The sequence below is a fragment of the Elephas maximus genome, chromosome 6 (assembly GCF_024166365.1).
Source record: "Elephas maximus indicus isolate mEleMax1 chromosome 6, mEleMax1 primary haplotype, whole genome shotgun sequence".
In the NCBI taxonomy this organism is placed as follows: Eukaryota; Metazoa; Chordata; class Mammalia; order Proboscidea; family Elephantidae; genus Elephas; species Elephas maximus.
This window is the reverse complement of record NC_064824.1, coordinates 33,043,667-33,061,437: the sequence shown is the minus strand read 5'-3', so window position 1 is coordinate 33,061,437 and position 17,771 is coordinate 33,043,667. Positions and strand designations below refer to the sequence as shown.

The 17,771-nt window shown below is 41.4% G+C and overlaps 1 pseudogene; it reads left to right on the top strand.

Moving 5' to 3' along the window:
* Positions 1-1,497: 1,497 nt before the first annotated feature.
* LOC126078165 (chromobox protein homolog 1-like) lies at positions 1,498-8,307 on the top strand (annotated as a pseudogene).
* Positions 8,308-17,771: the final 9,464 nt, after the last annotated feature.

Below are 17,771 nucleotides of genomic sequence, written 5' to 3'. Positions count from 1 at the left end.
GGTAAAATGATCACTTTGCATATAATATGGGGATTCTCCATGTACTGCCCTTTAAACGCTCTGATCTTCCTTTATTCTTCTTCTTCTTCTGATAGCCACTTCTCTGCTTCCTTTCCCAATGCCTTTTTCAGAAACTGCTCTTGCCTTCTGGTCAGGCCAAATCATTTCTCAAATTCCCATGGCAACATGAACAATGAGCCCAGAAATCAGCCAAGTGAAGACCACTGAGTGACCTTCAATTAATCCAACTACATATCGGACAACTAACCACACTACATATTGAACAACTATTAATATTTGCGCAGTGGTTATGAGCTCAGGCTGCTAACCAAAAGGCTGCAGCTTGAATCCACCAGCCACTCCTTGGAAACCCTGTGAGGCAGTTCTAGTCTGCCCTATAGGGTTGTTATGAGTCAGAATTGACTCAACGGCAAAGGGTTTTATTAGACATTAACACAGAGGAGATCTGGTGGCACAGTGGTTAAGCGCTCAGCTGCTAACCAAAAGGGTGCCAGTTCAAACCCACCACCCAGTCTGAGGGAGGAAGATGTGGCAGCCTGCTTCCATAAAGATTGCAGCCTTGGAAAACCTATGAGGCAGTTCTACTCTGTCCTATAGGGTCGCTATCAGTCGGAATCGACTCCACAGCAACGGGTATTAGATGTAACCAGGTCCTGAATTCTTAGCAGGGTCATATCACGTAAAGCACTATCATTGGATGCAGGAGTTTGAACTCTGTTGTAATTTAAGATGTCAACTCCAAGAGAACAAGGACTTCTGCTTGTTTCCCAGTGAGTACTATGGGCATCAGAAAGGAAAATTATGAGCAGGTCTCATCTTTATTTCTTTTGGGGCCCAAAATGCTTTCTCTAACTTACTGGTGGCTTCTGTAAAAATCACTTTTTTGAGGTCTTTTGTGTTCATACTTTTGCTGCTGCTTTTGTAATGAGCATTAGTATTAGAAGAGGAAATTTGTCTGATTTTTGCAATAGGGCTAAAAGAAAATGCCACCCAAGTTACTTGGGTTTGCATCCAGCCCACCACTTTATGATTATGCTGCTATAGAGAAGTCATTTTACTTCCCTGGGTCTCAGTTTCTTCGTCTGTTAAATGGCATGATAAGACTGTTGTGAGGATTAAATTAATTACTGATTATGAAGTGCCTAGGTAGTGCCTAGCACATAGCAAGTATTCAAAACAATGCTAGCTATTATTACTAGTGTCCAATTTCAGGAATATAGAGGTCACTATAAAATGCAGGGAAACCCTTAGTGGTTAAGTGCTGTGGCTGCTAGCCAAAAGGTTGGAGTTCGATTCCACCAGGTGCTCCTTGGAAACTCTATGAGGCAGTTTTACTCTGTCCTATATGGTCGCTATGAGTTGGAATTGACTTGATGGCAATGGGTTTTTTTTTTTTTTATATATAAAATGAAGGTGTAAATTCAGTGAAAGACTTTTGGTGACCTTAAAAATAAAGAAGGAAAAGAAAGAGTAAACATGACAGCTGAGGTGTATATTTCTAGCATGGGTAATAAGAAAATGCCCTGCCACTGACAAAAATAAGGAAATTTTTGTAACTGGGGAGTCTTGTAATCACAGGAGGATATGAGTTTAGCTTTACATGTGAGTAGAATTTGAGGTAAAAAATAAAATGTCCTCTTAGGAGATGAAGAAGTAGGACAAGAAGAAAAGGGAGATATAAGCACCAATGACCACAGATTGCCATTCAAATATGACAAATGTTTATTGAACAACAAATCATGTACAGCACTTTGCGTTCAATGCTTTAGAAGAAAAACCAATATGTAAGACACAATCCACGTCCTTGATCAAACAGTATACAGTTTATTTAACAGAGGAAATTGGACAAGAACACAAATGACCATTCCACCTGGTAATCATTGAAAAAATGGGTGACAACATTACTCTGGGTTTCCACAGGAGGAAAAGGCGACGTTGGATGTAGAGATAAAGGAAGGCTTAAAGAAAAGGCTGCCTACCTACCTCCAGAGTTTGGAGATGGGGGGCGTATGCTTGAGAAAACACACAGTAAGAAAATAAAAGGCTCATTCAGCATTGAGAAGTAGGTGGTTTGGCTGGACTGTGTACTTCCTTTGGAAATACCCAGTGTTGAAGCAGGAAAGATTGGTTAGGGCCGTATTGTAAAGGATGTTGCATGTCAGGATGAGGGCGTTTTACTTACTACACACATTGAAGAATTTGCACTGAATGTTTTGGCAGTGCAGTAATAAAGGGAACCTCTACAAGGATTCTCACGGCCATTTTATACAGGACTTACACTAGAAGAAAAGTTTAGGTGGGAAGAAACTGCTTGAGATGCAGTCTGAATTATTTATCGCTGACTACATGAAGGTGGTGAGATTGAAGAAGGAGACAAGGGGAAGCACCTTTATTCAAAGCAGCAGAGTTGGGGAAAGGAGCTGGTGCCCGGAAGAGAAACAGAAGCTTAAATTGCGTGCGTAATAATCACCTAGAAATCATTGCTGAAACCAGAAAATAAATAGGGTTGTCAAGGAGAAAACTCAGAAGAGAAGAAACAGATTCTGTGTTAGAGCCTTGGGTAATACTTAATAGGAAAGACTGGGAGGAAGAGATAAAATAGGGAAAGGGGGCAGAGAAGGAGAGGTTGGGGAGGTAGACAAGGAGTAGAGATAGTGCTGCGTCCTGGAAAACGTAGCCAAAATCGTGATTTCCACTCTTTTGCTTCAAAGACATGGATCTGTAAAAAAGGATGAGTGCACGCTGAACTCTGACCAACTCCAGGGGAGGCCCCTTCCTGTAGGTGGCCGAGGAGAAGCAGCCAGAAAGAACTCAGAAGTTCCGAGTATTCCACATTACAACTAAAAGTGCAATTGGGTTCCCAGGAAATTAATCTAGATAATATAGGCCTAGATCAATGGGCTTATTTTGATTTTACAAAGTTGTTTACTCTTAATCGAAATGTCTGGTTTTATGCAGACATAGCTTGATAATGTAATTCCATTGCTCCAAGGAAATTGTTCTGTAATTCAAGGTCTCTCCACCTTGGGACCACTGACATTTGGGGCTAGACATTTGGTTGTGGGGGGCCTGTCCTGTGCATTGCAGGGTGTTTAGCAGCATACCTAGCCTCTACCCACTAGAGGCCAGTAGCACTCCTTCTCAGATGTGACAACCAAAAATACCTGCAGGCATTGTAGTAGCCAGAGTTAAGTTTGTTGTTTTTCCTTCCACAAGGGCAAGAGAAAACGTACTCAGTCAATAAAGTTCCTGGAGTAACAAAGTTATAGTTACCAGACTTGTGACATAAACACATACATATATTTGCAGAAAGAAAGAGAAAGTTATACTTTCAAGTATGGCCCAAGTGGAAGAGGTCGAAGTTATAAAACCACAAAAGAAATTAACCATTATATCTAAACAGGCCTGCCAGAGGGTAGCATTTTCATTTAATGGCAAATACAATTAAACAGACATTCAGTTTTGAGCAAATAAAATCCTCCATATATCTGGTGGTGTCTTTCCACTGATATAAATCGCAGTGAAAACAATTTGTATAAATCACTATTATTCCAGAGAGAGATATATAGACGGAGTGAATCTAATGTGTCAGACGTTATAAACGTTCATCACTAAGGTTTTTCATTTCAATTCATACAATTCGTAGACTTCCTCCACCAATTACTTTAAACAGGGGCTTGGAGCTTCTCCTGTCAGGAAACACAGCAGCTTTGTCGAGAGGCAAATTTGTTCACTCAGGTTGAGTTTCTTTGCTTTCCTGTGGATAAAACAGGCTCCACAATATAGTAGTCAAAGCAAATACCTCGGGATCAAAATATAGGCTGAGATTCTATCCTGAGTTACAGATGAAGACAAAATAAGACAGTCAATATCTGGTCAGTATGTCAAGAATTTTACATATGTCTGTACAAAACACCTGGTGATGCAGTGGTCAGGAGAATGGCTGCTAACCAAAAGGTCAGCAATTTGAATTCGCCAGCCATTCCTTGCAAACCCTATGGGGCAGTTCTACGCCATTCTATAGGGTTGCTGTGAGTCGGAATCAACTAGAAGTCAATGGGCTTTTACAGGTTATACAAAATGCTAGTGGATTTTATATTTTTTTTTCAAATCAGCGAACATCAAAAAGCACAACAACAACAACAACAAAAAAAACCAAACCCAGTGCCGTCGAGACGATTCCAACTCATAGCGACCCTACAGGACAGAGTAGAACTGCCCCATAGAGTTTCTAAGGAGCACCTGGCAGATTTGAACTGCCAACGCTTTGGTTAGCAGCCATAGCACTTAACCACTACGCCACCAGGATTTCCAAAAAGCACAATAAGGGCCATAAAAATGGTTCCTAAAGGTCTAAATTATTCTCATATGCAGACTGTAAGGTCTGCCTTGTGACAGAAGTTGGCAATTTCTTTATTATTCCCTCAAATGCCATGGGTGATGGATGTAGAGCAGGATTTACATGTTTGCATGTGGATGTCCATAAGGATATGAGAATATTTCCCCTTAAGGCCATTCCTAAAATAGGTCTACACTGCTATGTATTGGTAGTGATTTGACTATGCAGTCTTAACAGCAAAATTCAGACTTTTTGTGCGATCCAGATCGCAATCATAAATCTTATAGTTACAATATATAAATATTATATGGGTGTGGTGGGATATAATCTTTATATATACATGATTTTTAATATAAATTTCAGGGCTTCAAACCAGTTCTTCCCAGTTCAGTCATGGCTGAGAAAATGACACCAGAACAGACCCAATTTTTTAAATTTGGGTGAACTGGGTCCATAACTGGAACGGGAAAAATTATGGGTCAAAGCCCTGCTAGAAACTTAGTCTCCCTCTTAGAAAACAAGGGCAGAGTATATGTTGCATAGCAACCAAATCTCTTGCCTGTCAGACACAGTGGTGCCCTTCTCAAAGATGGCAACCAATCACATCGCTTTGCATATATGTTGCTCTCTTCAGTCCCGGTAATACTTCAGTCCTAGTAATAATCCAATTGCACTCATCAGGCTCCTAAAAGGACTAAGTCTGCTCCGAGTCTCCCATTCCACGGCTTTGACCTGTAATTTCTCCCCTTCTGGTTATGATCCCAGGTTACCCAAACTTTAAAAATTCGAGTCTGTTCCAGTTTCTCTTTGTCAGCCATGACTGAACTGGTTCGAAGCCCTGATGAATTTACACACTCACACACACATACGTACATATGTATTATAAATCAAAATGCAGTAGCTTTAAGGGTCACTAACTCTGCTAACCAAAAGGTGGGCAGTTTGAATCCACCAGGTGCTCCTTGGAAACAGTCTGGGGCAGTTCTACTCTGTCTGATAGGGTCTCTATGAGTTGGAACCAACTCAACGGCACTGGGTTTGGTTTTTGGTATTTTTTAAAAAGCAGATACCCATGTAACCTGAGTATCCTGGGCTTCATTGGAGAAGATTACTTTTGCCTGAATTTCCTAAAACTTCTATTTTTGTTGCTACCTTCCTAAGACTTACCAGAAAATACAGAGTTTGAATGATTCTGCCTCACAAATATCTCCAGAATTCCCTGGGGATGCATATATCTCTATTCACAAATGAGAATTTAATATGATTTGCTGTTTTTCTCTACCTGTCAGTTAGCAACTCATGTACACTTTCAAGTAAGGACTCTGTAACCATTGACTTCGAATCAGTTGCCCCAGAAAGTTTGGTGGACTGCCATCTGGGTCATGGCTGCACAATGACAATTGTGTAAAATCTGACACAGATGTTACTTTCTTGAAAAAAACCCACTAGCAAGGAAAATTCAGTGCTGCCATCACATTCTAGACATCAATCCTACAAAAAAGAATGGTGCTGCTGCTGCCACCATTATGGTAGGTTTTGGGCATAGATTTCAAAATAGCTGGAACAAAGTACCTGTCCACATGGAGCTTGTAATCTAGTAAGAAAAGCAGAAATTAAGAAAACAGTCTTTTAATTAAAATGAGAGTATCTTAGTGCAACCACCTGTACGTCAGTTTGTCATGTTGTGGTGGCTTGCTTGTTGCTGTGATCTAGAAGTGATGCCGTTGGTATTTCAAACACTAGCAGGATCACCCATGATAGACAGCTTTCAACTAAGACAGACTAAGAAAAAAGGCCTAGAGATCTACTCCCAAAAGCTATCCGATGAAACCCTTACTGATCACAGCAGAACATTGTCTGTTATAGTGCTGGAAGATGAACCTTCTAGATTGGAAGGCACTGCATACTTCATCTCAAGTACATTGGACATATTATCAGGAGGCACCAGTCCCTGGAGAAGGGTATCATGCTTGGTAAAGTAGAGGGTCAACGACAAAGAGGAAGACCCTCAATGAAATGGATGGACACAGGGACTGCAACAATGGGCTCAAACATAGTAATTGTGAGGATGGCACAGGACTGGGCGGCATTTAGTTCTGTTGTGGATAGGGTTCGCTATGAGTCAGAACAGACTCAAAGGCACCTAACAACGACAACACATAACAGCCACAACAATGGACTCACACATACCAACAATCATGAGGATGGTACAGGTACCAGGCAAACTCTGCTGTACACGGGGTCGCCATGAGTCAGAGCCAACTCAGCAGCAACTGACAACAAAGCACCTTCAAAGAGGCAACCTGAAGACTGAGACCAGGATGACAAGAAAGAGTGGCCTAGTCAAGGATTAGCCAGTGGGAGCATTGGTGAGGATCTGAGGAAGCGAGTGAGTGAACCTGGCCAGTACACACAGTGAGGCTGGAGAGGTGAGTGGGAGCGAAAAACGGTAGGGATACATGCTGGGGGAACACAAGAGCAGAGGAGGCCAGCATGATGCTTGCAAACTACTTTTTGTATTTGCCACAAAGAAGGAAGAGAAGAAGAAGAAACCTACTTTGTAATGCTTCTAGGTGATTAACTTTACTAGGCCAAATAACTATAAAACAAATGACTTTCGAGTGATGCGTATTGGCAGTAATTGAGCAGCCAAGTGAAATGAATTCAATTGATTATACAAGAGGGTTTCTTGGAGCTGTTGCACAAACTGCCTGTGTGGGGTCTTTTGCCTGAAATGTATGCTGGTGGGAAATATTTTAGGTGTTTGAAATGGAGCTAAACAATGTGTTCAGATATATAAAACTGTTTGATCTGTAAGAGTCTTTCAACTTGTTCAGGAAAGAATTCACCAGACAGCTACTCGGAAACCCTATGGATTGTCTCCTAGTCTGTCCCAGCCCCAGAGGTCAGGTGCCTGAACAGTTACAGCTGGCGAGACTCATTCTTTGGTGAAAAAAGAGTTGCCCAGAATTTGGGAGTTGATACAGCGAGGACCAGGATTCTGCCCTCCTCTCCACATGCTGAGTCCCTGGGTGGTGCAAAAGCTTAACGTGCTGTACTGCTAATTGAAAGGTCGGAGGTTCGAGTCCACCCAGAGGTGGACCTGATTAACTATTGAAAACTGCATTAGAGGAGGCTCTTTTTTTCCGCAGAGGTGGAAGGCCGTTGGCCCGGGCCTTCCATATGTCGCTTCAGTGAGGGGCTCGACCGTGGCTACTCGCCACGTTGCCTTTGTGGGCGTCCCTCCCCTGACCGACGCGCCAGTAGCATGGCACCGATTCCCCTCGGGCTCTTGGGCGCTGCTCTGAGCAGTGTCACCTTTTACACTAGAAAGCTGGCGGGCACTGTGGGGAAAAACCAAAACAAGAAGAAAGTGGAGGAGGTGCTAGAAGAGGAGGAAGAAGAATATGTGGTGGATAAAGTTCCCGACCGTCAAGTGGTAAAGGGCAAAGTAGAGTACCCCCTGAAGTGGAAGGGTTTCTCAGATGAAGACAACACGTGGGAGCCAGAAGAGAACCTGGATTGCCCCGACCTCATTGCTGAGTTTCTCCAGTCACAGAAGACAGCTCATGAGACAGATAAATCAGAGGGAGGCAAGAGCAAAGCTGACCCTGATTTGGAAGAGAAGGGAGAGGAAAGTAAACGAAAGAAGAAGAAGGAAGAGTCAGAAAGCCACGAGGCATTGCCTGGGGTTTGGAGCCGGAGCATATTATTGGAGCTACAGACTTCAGTGGCGAGCTCATGTTCCTGATGAAATGGAAAAACTCTGATGAGGCTGACCTGGTCCCTGCCAAGGAAGCCAATGTCAAGTGCTTCTGTGAGGAAAGGCTGACGTGGCATTCCTACTCCTCCGAGGATGGTGACAAAAAAGATGACAAGAATTAACTCTACTGAGTACCAGTCCCTGTCACATGACCGTGGGTTTAAAGTGGAGAGGGAAGGAGTTCTACTTGACACCACAGAAGTGGCTTGACAAGATGTCCTTTGAAGAGCCGGTGTGGTTTCTGTGCCCTGCAGCAGCCCAAGTGCTTTAAAGCTGTTCCATGCTGTATAGATGGCACACCCATCCCAGTGGAGGGGAAGGGGTAAGTGTTTCAAGGCAACCCATTCTGCATTTGGCTGAGAAAAGCAAAGGGCCGTCCATGAAGGACAAAACTTTTAGAGTGGGTGTTGGGAGAGCAAAGAGATGATGCTGTAGATCTTCAAAGAGCATCTCCACAACTCACAGCCTTCTTGCCAATAGTGTTAACGCTGCGTTTTTACAGCATAGCATGTGTGTAGTTTTTGGCTATTACTGGTGTATTATTTGGGGGTGGGAGTGATGGGTGGGGAAGAAAGGAGATGGGTAGGATCATTTTTGTTAACATTTGGGACCTGATTGGGAAAATGATGAAATAATAGAAGAACTATTGATTTTGTTCTACGTGCAGAACATTTTAACCTTAAAAAAATAATGTCATTGGCTACATAAATGAGGACTGTGAGAGACTGTTTAAAAGCTATGAGCCAAGGTATTCCCTGCCTGAGCATAATGCTGTCCCCTACAAAGGACTAAGCCAGTAAGTCACCAAAGCTGCCATTTTGGAGTTGGAAACTGACTGAGGAGGAAATTTTTTTTTTTTTATTGGAAAGTATACACAGATTATTCTTAGAGGTGCTAATTCTTGAAATTGACATGAAGAACCTTTCTTTTCCAACAAGAAGTCATAAATACCAGCTTGTCTATCTAAGCCACTGGCAGAGCTATTTGGGGGAGGTAAAGAGGGTGGTATAGGAGATAAGAAAGTAGGAAAGACAAGGGTCCATGCTCTTAGGGTGGAGCCGCTCTGAAGCCCTCAGTGGCAGGGCTCAGTCACTCACAGCACAAGTTTCATTGAATCAATTCAAGGGTTGAAAGATTTCAAATGCCCAAGCGAGTCTCAGGAGAAGATTACACTTTCTCACTGGGGCAGTGGTTCACTTAAAAAAAAAAAAATTAATCCTAAAAATTAATTGACACCCAAAATGCTTTGTCTTAAATCATGAGATCCATCCATTCCCGACATCATCTTAACCTGCAACTAGAGCTGCATCGTAAAATCTTCTAAGGCATGTATTAGGTTTCTGTGAAAACGTTGTTTCAATGTAAACTTCATACTACCCTGTCAGTTTTTGTCTTGATAAAATTACAGATTTATTTAAAAAAAAAAAACTGTATGAAGCACAGTTCTACTCTGACACCATGGGGTTGTCATGAGTTGGCGTTGACTTCATGGCAGCTCATTCGGTTTTCCCCATATGCTGAGGCTGCAGAAGGGATGCACGAGTGCTTTGCTCTCTCTGCTGTATTAAACACCCTCAGGTCTTGGATAGAAGAACTGAATCTTCGATGACAGATTAACAAAACTAGGAAATATATCATCAGTTCACAATGTTATTAGGCAAAGATCCCTGCTTACTTTCTAAATCATTTTAGAATCAAAGGAGTTGTTCATAATTTCCAACAGCCTGTGCCCTGGCCCAGCTTTCACCACAATCTGTTGTAATTTCAGCAAATGAGTCTTAAATGCAATTGGCCTCACAATGCTTTTAGCCCATAATCTATTTCTAAGACACTTATTATTGTCTACCCCAGAGCTGTTTAAATTGTTTGAAGTAGAAAAACAGTGATGCCTTAGAAAATGAAAACTAAGTAATCAGGGATGGACCTCAAAATATCTCCAGGTAATCAATGGATTTGTAAAGAAAAGATAACTGGGGAAAAAAGATGTTGTTTAAGTCTTGTTGAGCTTCTTGGTACTCTGTATGCCAAAGACTGGAACATTATGAATAAAAATAAATTTCTATTTGTCCAAATTTTATACCCATCCATCTCCCACTCCAATCTGTGCTGAAATTAAAAAAAAAAAAAATTGCCCATTGGGCTACATACATAGCACAGCCTTCAGGAAGGTATTACTGAACACTGGCTAAATAAAGAATACTGTAAGAGGGGCTACCATGGGCAAGACAAAGCTGAATAAGAGACACTTTTATTTTTCTGTAAGGGGAATACCATTTAGTATATAAATAAATAAATAAATATATATATATATATATATATCCTCCACATGTCTGTCAGTTTGCCTTACTGTGGGGGCTTGCATGTTGCTGTGATGCTGGCAGCTATGCTACCAGTATTCAGATATCAGCAGGGTCACCTATGGTGGACAGGTTTCAGCTGAGCTTCCAGACTAAGACAGACTAGGGGGAAGGACCCAGTAGTCTACTTCTGAAAAGACTTAGCCAGTGAAAACCTCATGAATAGCAGCAGAACATTGTTTGATATAGCACCGAAAGATGAGTCCCTTGGGTTGGAAGGCACTCAAAAGATGACTGGGGAAGAACTGCTGCCTCAAAGTAGACGTGGATGGAGTCAATCTTTTGGGACCTTCATTTGCTGATGTGGCATGACTCAAAATGAGAAGAAACAGCTGCAAAAATTCATTAATAATCAGAATGTGGAATGCATGAAGTATGAATCTAGGAAAATTGGAAATTGTCAAAAATGAAATGGAACACATAAGCATATCCTAGCACTGGTGAGCTGAAATGGACTGGTATTGGCCATTCTGAATCGGACAGTCATATGGTCTCCTATGCCTGGAACCACAGCTTGAAGAGGAATGGTGTTGCATTTATCGTCAAAAAGAACATTTCAAGATCTATCCTGAAGGACAACACTGTCAGTGATAGGATAATATCCATACACCTACAAGGAAGACCAGTTAATAGGACTATTGTTCAAATTCACACACCAACCACTGAGGCCAACGATGAAGAAATAGAAGCTTTTTATCAGCTGTTGCAGTCTGAAATTGATTGAACATGCAGTCAGGATGCATTGATAATTACTGGTGATTGGAATGCAAAAGTTGGAAACACAGAAGAAGGATCAGTAGTTGGAAAGTATGGCCTCGGTGATAGAAACGATGCCAGAGATCATATGATAAAACATCTTCATTGCAACTACCTTTTTTCACCACCATAAACGGCAACTATACACATGGACCTTGCCAGATGGGATACACAGGAATCAAATCAACTACATCTGTGGAAAGAGATGATGGAAAAGCTGAATATCATCAGTCAGAACAAGGCCAGGGGCCGATTGTGGAACAGACCATCAGTTGCTCATATGCAAGTTCAAGTTGAAACTGAAGAAAATGAGAACAAGTCTATGAGAGCCAAACTAGGACCTTGAGTATTTCCCACCTGAATTTAGAGTCCATATTTTTTTTTTATCAAGAATAGATTTGACGCATTGAACACTAATGACCAAAGACCAGACAAGTTGTGGATTGACATCAAGAACATCATCCATGAGGACAGCAAGAGGTAATTAAAAAGACAGGAGAGAAAAAAAAGACCAAAATGGATGTCAGAAGAGACTCTGAAACTTGCTCTTGAACGTTGAGCAGCTAAAGCAAAAGGAAGAAATGATGAAGTAAAAGAACTGAACAGAAGATTTCAAAGGGTGGCTTGAGAAGGCAAAGTAAAGTATTACAATGACATGTGCAAAGAGCTGAAGATGGAAAATCAAAAGGGAAAAAACACACTCAGCATTTCTCAAGAAAAAATTCAAACCTTGAGTTGCAATAGTGAAAGATTCTATGGGGAAAATATTAAACAACACAGGAAGGATCAAAAGAAGATGGAAGGAATACACAGAGTCATTATACCAAAAAGAATTAGTCAATGTTCAATCATTTCAATAGGTAGCATATGACCGGGAACTGATGATACTGAAGGAAGAAGTCCAAGCTGCACCGAAGGCATTGGTGAAAAACAAGGCTCCAGGAATTGATCAAATGTCAATTGAGGTGTTTCAACAAATGGATACAGTGCTGGAAGTGCTCACTCATCTATGACAAGAAATTTGGAGGATAGCTACCTGGCCAAGCAACTGCAAGAGATCCATATTTACGCTTATTCCCAAGAAAGGTGATTCAACTGAATGTGGAAATTATTGAACAATATCATTAATATCACATGCAAGCAAAATTTTGCTGAAGATCATTCAAAAGCAGCTGCAGCAGTATCTCGAAAGGGAACTGCCAGCAATTAAAACCGGATCCAGAAGAGAATGTGAACTGGGGATATTATTGCTGATGTCAGATGGATCCTGGCTGAAAGCACAGAATACCAGAAGGATGTTTACCTGTGTTTTGTTGACTATGCAAAGGCATTTGACTGTGTAGATCATAACAAATTAAGGATAACATTGTGAAGAATGGGAATTCCAGAACACTTAATTGTGCTCCTGAGGATCCTGAATATAGATCAAGAGGCAGTTGTTCGGACAGAACAAGGGGATACTGCATGGTTTAAAGTCAGGAAAGGTGTGTGTCAGGATTGCCTCCTTTCACCATACCTATTCAATCTGTATGCTGAGCAAATAATCCAAGAAGATGGACTATGTGAAGAAGAACGGAGCATCAGGATTGGAGGAAGAAGACTCATTAACAACCTGTGTTATCCAGATGACACAACCTTACTTGCTGAAAGTGAAGAGGACCTGAAGCACTTACTGAAGAAGATCAAAACCACAGGCCTTCAGTGTGGATTACACCTCAACATAAAGAAAACAAAAATCTCAACTGAACCGATAAGCACCATTGTGATAAACAGAAAAGATTGAAGTTGTCATTGATTTCATTTTACTTGGATCTATAATCAACACCCGTGGAAGTGGCAGTCAAGAAATCGAAAGACACGTTCCATTGGGCAAATCTGCTGCAAATGACCTCTTTAAAGTGTTGAAAAGCAAAGATGTCACCTTGAAGACTAAGGTGCACCTGACCCAAGCCATGGTATTTTCAGTCTCATTAAATGCATGTGAAAGCTGGCCAATGAAAAAGGAAGACTGTAAAGGAATTGAGGTCTTTGAATTAGAGTGTTGGTGAAGAATATTGAATACACCATGGACTGCCAGAAGAACAAACAAATATGTCTTGGAAGAAGTACAACCAGAATGATCCTTAAAAAGCACGGATGGCGAGACTTCATCTTACATACTTTGGGCATGTTGTCAGGAGGGATCAGTCCCTGGAGGAGGACTCACGCTTGGTAAAGTAGAGGGTCAGAGAAAAAGAGGAAGACCCTCAATGAGATGGATTGACACAATGGCTGCAACAATGGGCTCAAGCATAACATTCATTGTGAGGATGGCACAGGATCGGGCAGTATTTTGTTCTGTTGTACATAGGGTCCCTATGAGTCAGAACTGACTTGACAGCACCTAACAACAACAACTACAGCAAAAACAACAACCCCAGAGCTAAGGTTAGGGTTAAGGTTAGTGGTACGGATACTGTATACACAAACATATATACACACACATACATACACGCACACACAGGCATGTGTGTGTGTACATATACATACATACAGTTACACATACACACACATACTATGGTAATATATGGAGTCTCTAGATGGTGCAAATGGTTGATGCACTTGGCTGCTAACTGGACGGTTGGAGGCTCAAGATTTTAGATGTTGTTAGATGCCGTCGAGTCGGTGCTGACTCATAGTGATCCTATATATAACAGAAGGAAAGACTGTCCAGCCAGGAGCCATCCTAACAATAGTTGCTATGTTTGAGCCCGTAGTTGCAGCTACTGTGACAATCCATCTTGTGAGGGTCTTCCTCTTTTTCATTGACCCTCTGCTTTACCAAGCATGATGTCTTTCTCCAGGAATTGGTCACTCCTGATAACATGTCTAAGGAACGTGAGACCAAGTCTCTCCATTCTTGCTTCTAAGGAGCATTCTAGTAGTACTTAATCCAAGTCAGATCTGTTCATTCTTTTAGCAGTCCATGGAATATTCAATATTTCTTCACCAACACCATAATTCAAATGCATCAATTCTTCTTCAGTCTTTCTTATTCACTGTCCAGCTTTTGCATGCATGTGAGGGAACTGGAAATACCATGGCTTGGGTTAGGCACACTTAATAATATATATGACACCAGCTCTGAATTGACAGTTTCAGAATCAGAAGTGCTAGGAGACCAAGGCTTCAGTACCATTAGATACTGAAATAAGAAAAATGTAGAGATTGTTTTCCATCAAGTTTGATATATTCTGCCACAAGTTGGAACCAACTAGATAGCACTTAACAACAATAACAGATATATTTAATTTAACAAACCCAAAAACCATTGCTGTCAAGTCGATTCCTACGCATAGCAAACAAAGTAGAACTGCCCCATAGAGTTTCCAAGGAGTGGTTGGTGGATTTGAACTGCCGATCTTTTGTTTAGCAGCCATAACTCTTAACCACTGTACCATCCAAAAAAACCAAACCCGTTGCCGTCAAGTGGATTCCAACTCATAGTGGCCCAATAGGACACAGTAGAACTGCTCCATAGAGTTCCCAAAAGGAGTGTCTCATGGATTCAAACTGCCTACTGCTTAACCCCTATGCCACCAGGGTTTCCACTATACCATGAAAAAAAAAATGGCTCCTTACATTAACAGACTGAACTTAATTCTAAGGAAGGTCCTTCCTGAGTTTTGTTTTTTTTTTTTAATAACTTTTATTAAGCTTCAAGTGAACGTTTACAAATCCAATCAGTCTGTCACATATAAGTTTACATACATCTCACTCCCTACTCCCACTTGCTTTCCCCCTCTTGAGTCAGCCCTTTCAGTCTCTCCTTTCTTGACAATTTTGCCGGCTTCCCTCTCTCTCTATCCTCCCATCCCCTCTCCAGACAAGAGTTGCCAACACAATCTCAAGTGTCCACCTGATATAATTAGCTCACTCTTCATCAGCGTCACTCTCCCACCCGCTGACCAGTCCGTTTCATGTCTGATGAGTTGTCTTCGGGGATGGTTCCTGTCCTGTGCCAACAGAAGGTCTGGGGAGCATGGCCACCAGGATTCCTCTAGTCTCAGTCAGACCATTAAGTTTGGTCTTTTTATGAGAATTTGGGGTCTGTATCCCACTGATCTCCTGCTCCCTCGGGGGTCCTCTGCTGTGCTCCCTGTCAGGGCAGTCATCGACTGTGGCCGGGCACCAACTAGTTCTTCTGGTCTCAGGATGATGTAGGTCTCTGGTTCATGTGGTCCTTTCTGTCTCTTGGGCTCTTAGTTGTCGTGTGGCCTTGGTGTTCTTCATTTTCCTTTGCTCCAGGTGGGTTGAGACCAATTGCTGCATCTTAGATGGCCGCTTGTTAGCATTTAAGACCCCAGACACCACATTTCAAAGTGGGATGCAGAATGATTTCATAATAGAATTATTTTGCCAATTGACTTAGAAGTCCCCTCAAACCATGTTCCCCAGACCCCCGCCCTTGCTCCGCTGACCTTTGAAGCATTCATTTTATCCCGGAAACTTCTTTGCTTTTGGTCCAGTCCAATTGAGCTGACCTTCCATGTATTGATTGTTGTCTTTCCCTTCACCTAAAGCAGTTCTTATCTACTGATTAATCAATAAAAAAACCCTCTCCCACCCTCCCTCCCTCCCCGCCTCGTAACCACAAAAGTATGTGTTCTTCTCAGGTTTACTATTTCTCAAGATCTTATAATAGTGGTCTTATACAATATTTGTCCTTTTGCCTCTGACTCATTTCGCTCAGCATAATGTCTTCCAGGTTCCTCCATGTTATGAAATGTTTCAGAGATTCGTCACTGTTCTTTATCGATGCGTAGTATTCCATTGTGTGAATATACCACAATTTATTTACCCATTCATCCGTTGATGGACACCTTGGTTGCTTCCAACTTTTTGCTATTGTAAACAGAGCTGCAATAAACATGGGTGTGCATATATCTGTTTGTATGAAGGCTCTTGTATCTCTAGGGTATATTCCGAGGAGTGGGATTTCTGGGTTGTATGGTAGTTCTATTTCTAACTGTTTAAGATAACGCCAGATAGATTTCCAAAGTGGTTGTACCATTTTACATTCCCACCAGCAGTGTATAAGAGTTCCAATCTCTCCGCAGCCTCTCCAACATTTATTATTTTGTGTTTTTTGGATTAATGCCAGCCTTGCTGGTGTGAGATGGAATCTCATCGTAGTTTTGATTTGCATTTCTCTAATGGCTAATGATCGAGAGCATTTTCTCATGTATCTGTTGGCTGCCTGAATATCTTCTTTCGTGAAATGTGTGTTCATATCCTTTGCCCACTTCTTGATTGGGTTGTTTGTCTTTTTGTGGTTGAGTTTTGACAGAATCGTGTAGATTTTAGAGATCAGGCGCTGGTCGGAGATGTCATAGCTGAAAATTCTTTCCCAATCTGTAGGTGGTCTTTTTACTCTTTTGGAGAAGTCTTTAGATGAGCATAGGTGTTTGATTTTTAGGAGCTCCCAGTTATTTGGTTTCTCTTCATCATTTTTGGTAATGTTTTGTATTCTGTTTATACCTTGTATTAGGGCTCCTAGGGTTGTCCCAATTTTTTCTTCCATGATCTTTATCGTTTTAGTCTTCATGTTTAGGTCTTTGATCCACTTGGAGTTAGTTTTTGTGCATGGTGTGAGGTATGGGTCCTGTTTCATTTTTTTGCAAATGGATATCCAGTTATGCCAGCACCATTTGTTAAAAAGGCTATCTTTTCCCCAGTTAATTGACACTGGTCCTTTGTCAAATATCAGCTGCTCATACGTGGATGGATCTATGTCTGGGTTCTCAATTCTGTGCCTGTTGTTGTACCAGTACCAGGCTGTTTTGACTACTGTGGCTGTATAATAGGTTCTGAAGTCAGGTAAAGTGAGGCCTCCCACTTTCTTCTTCTTTTTCAGTAGTGCTTTGCTTATCCGGGGCTTCTTTCCCTTCCATATGAAATTGGTGATTTGTTTCTCTATCCCCTTAAAATATGACATTGGAATTTGGATCGGAAGTGCGTTAAATGTATAGATGGCTTTTGGTAGAATAGACATTTTTACTATGTTAAGTCTTCCTATCCATGAGCAAGGTATGTTTTTCCACTTAAGTATGTCCTTTTGAATTTCTTGTAGTAGAGCTTTGTAGTTTTCTTTGTATAGGTCTTTTACATCCTTGGTAAGATTTATTCCTAAGTATCTTATCTTCTTGGGGGCTACTGTGAATGGTATTGATTTGGTTATTTCCTCTTCGGTGTTCTTTTTGTTGATGTAGAGGAATCCAAGTGATTTTTGTATGTTTATTTTATAACCTGAGACTCTGCCAAACTCTTCTATTAGTTTCAGTAGTTTTCTGGAGGATTCCTTAGGGTTTTCTGTGTATATAATCATGTCATCTGCAAGTAGTGATAACTTTACTTCTTCCTTGCCAATCCGGATACCTTTTATTTCTTTGTCTAGCCTAATTGCCCTGGCTAAGACTTCCAACACGATGTTGAATAAGAGCGGTGATAAAGGGCATCCTTGTCTGGTTCCCGTTCTCAAGGGAAATGCTTTCAG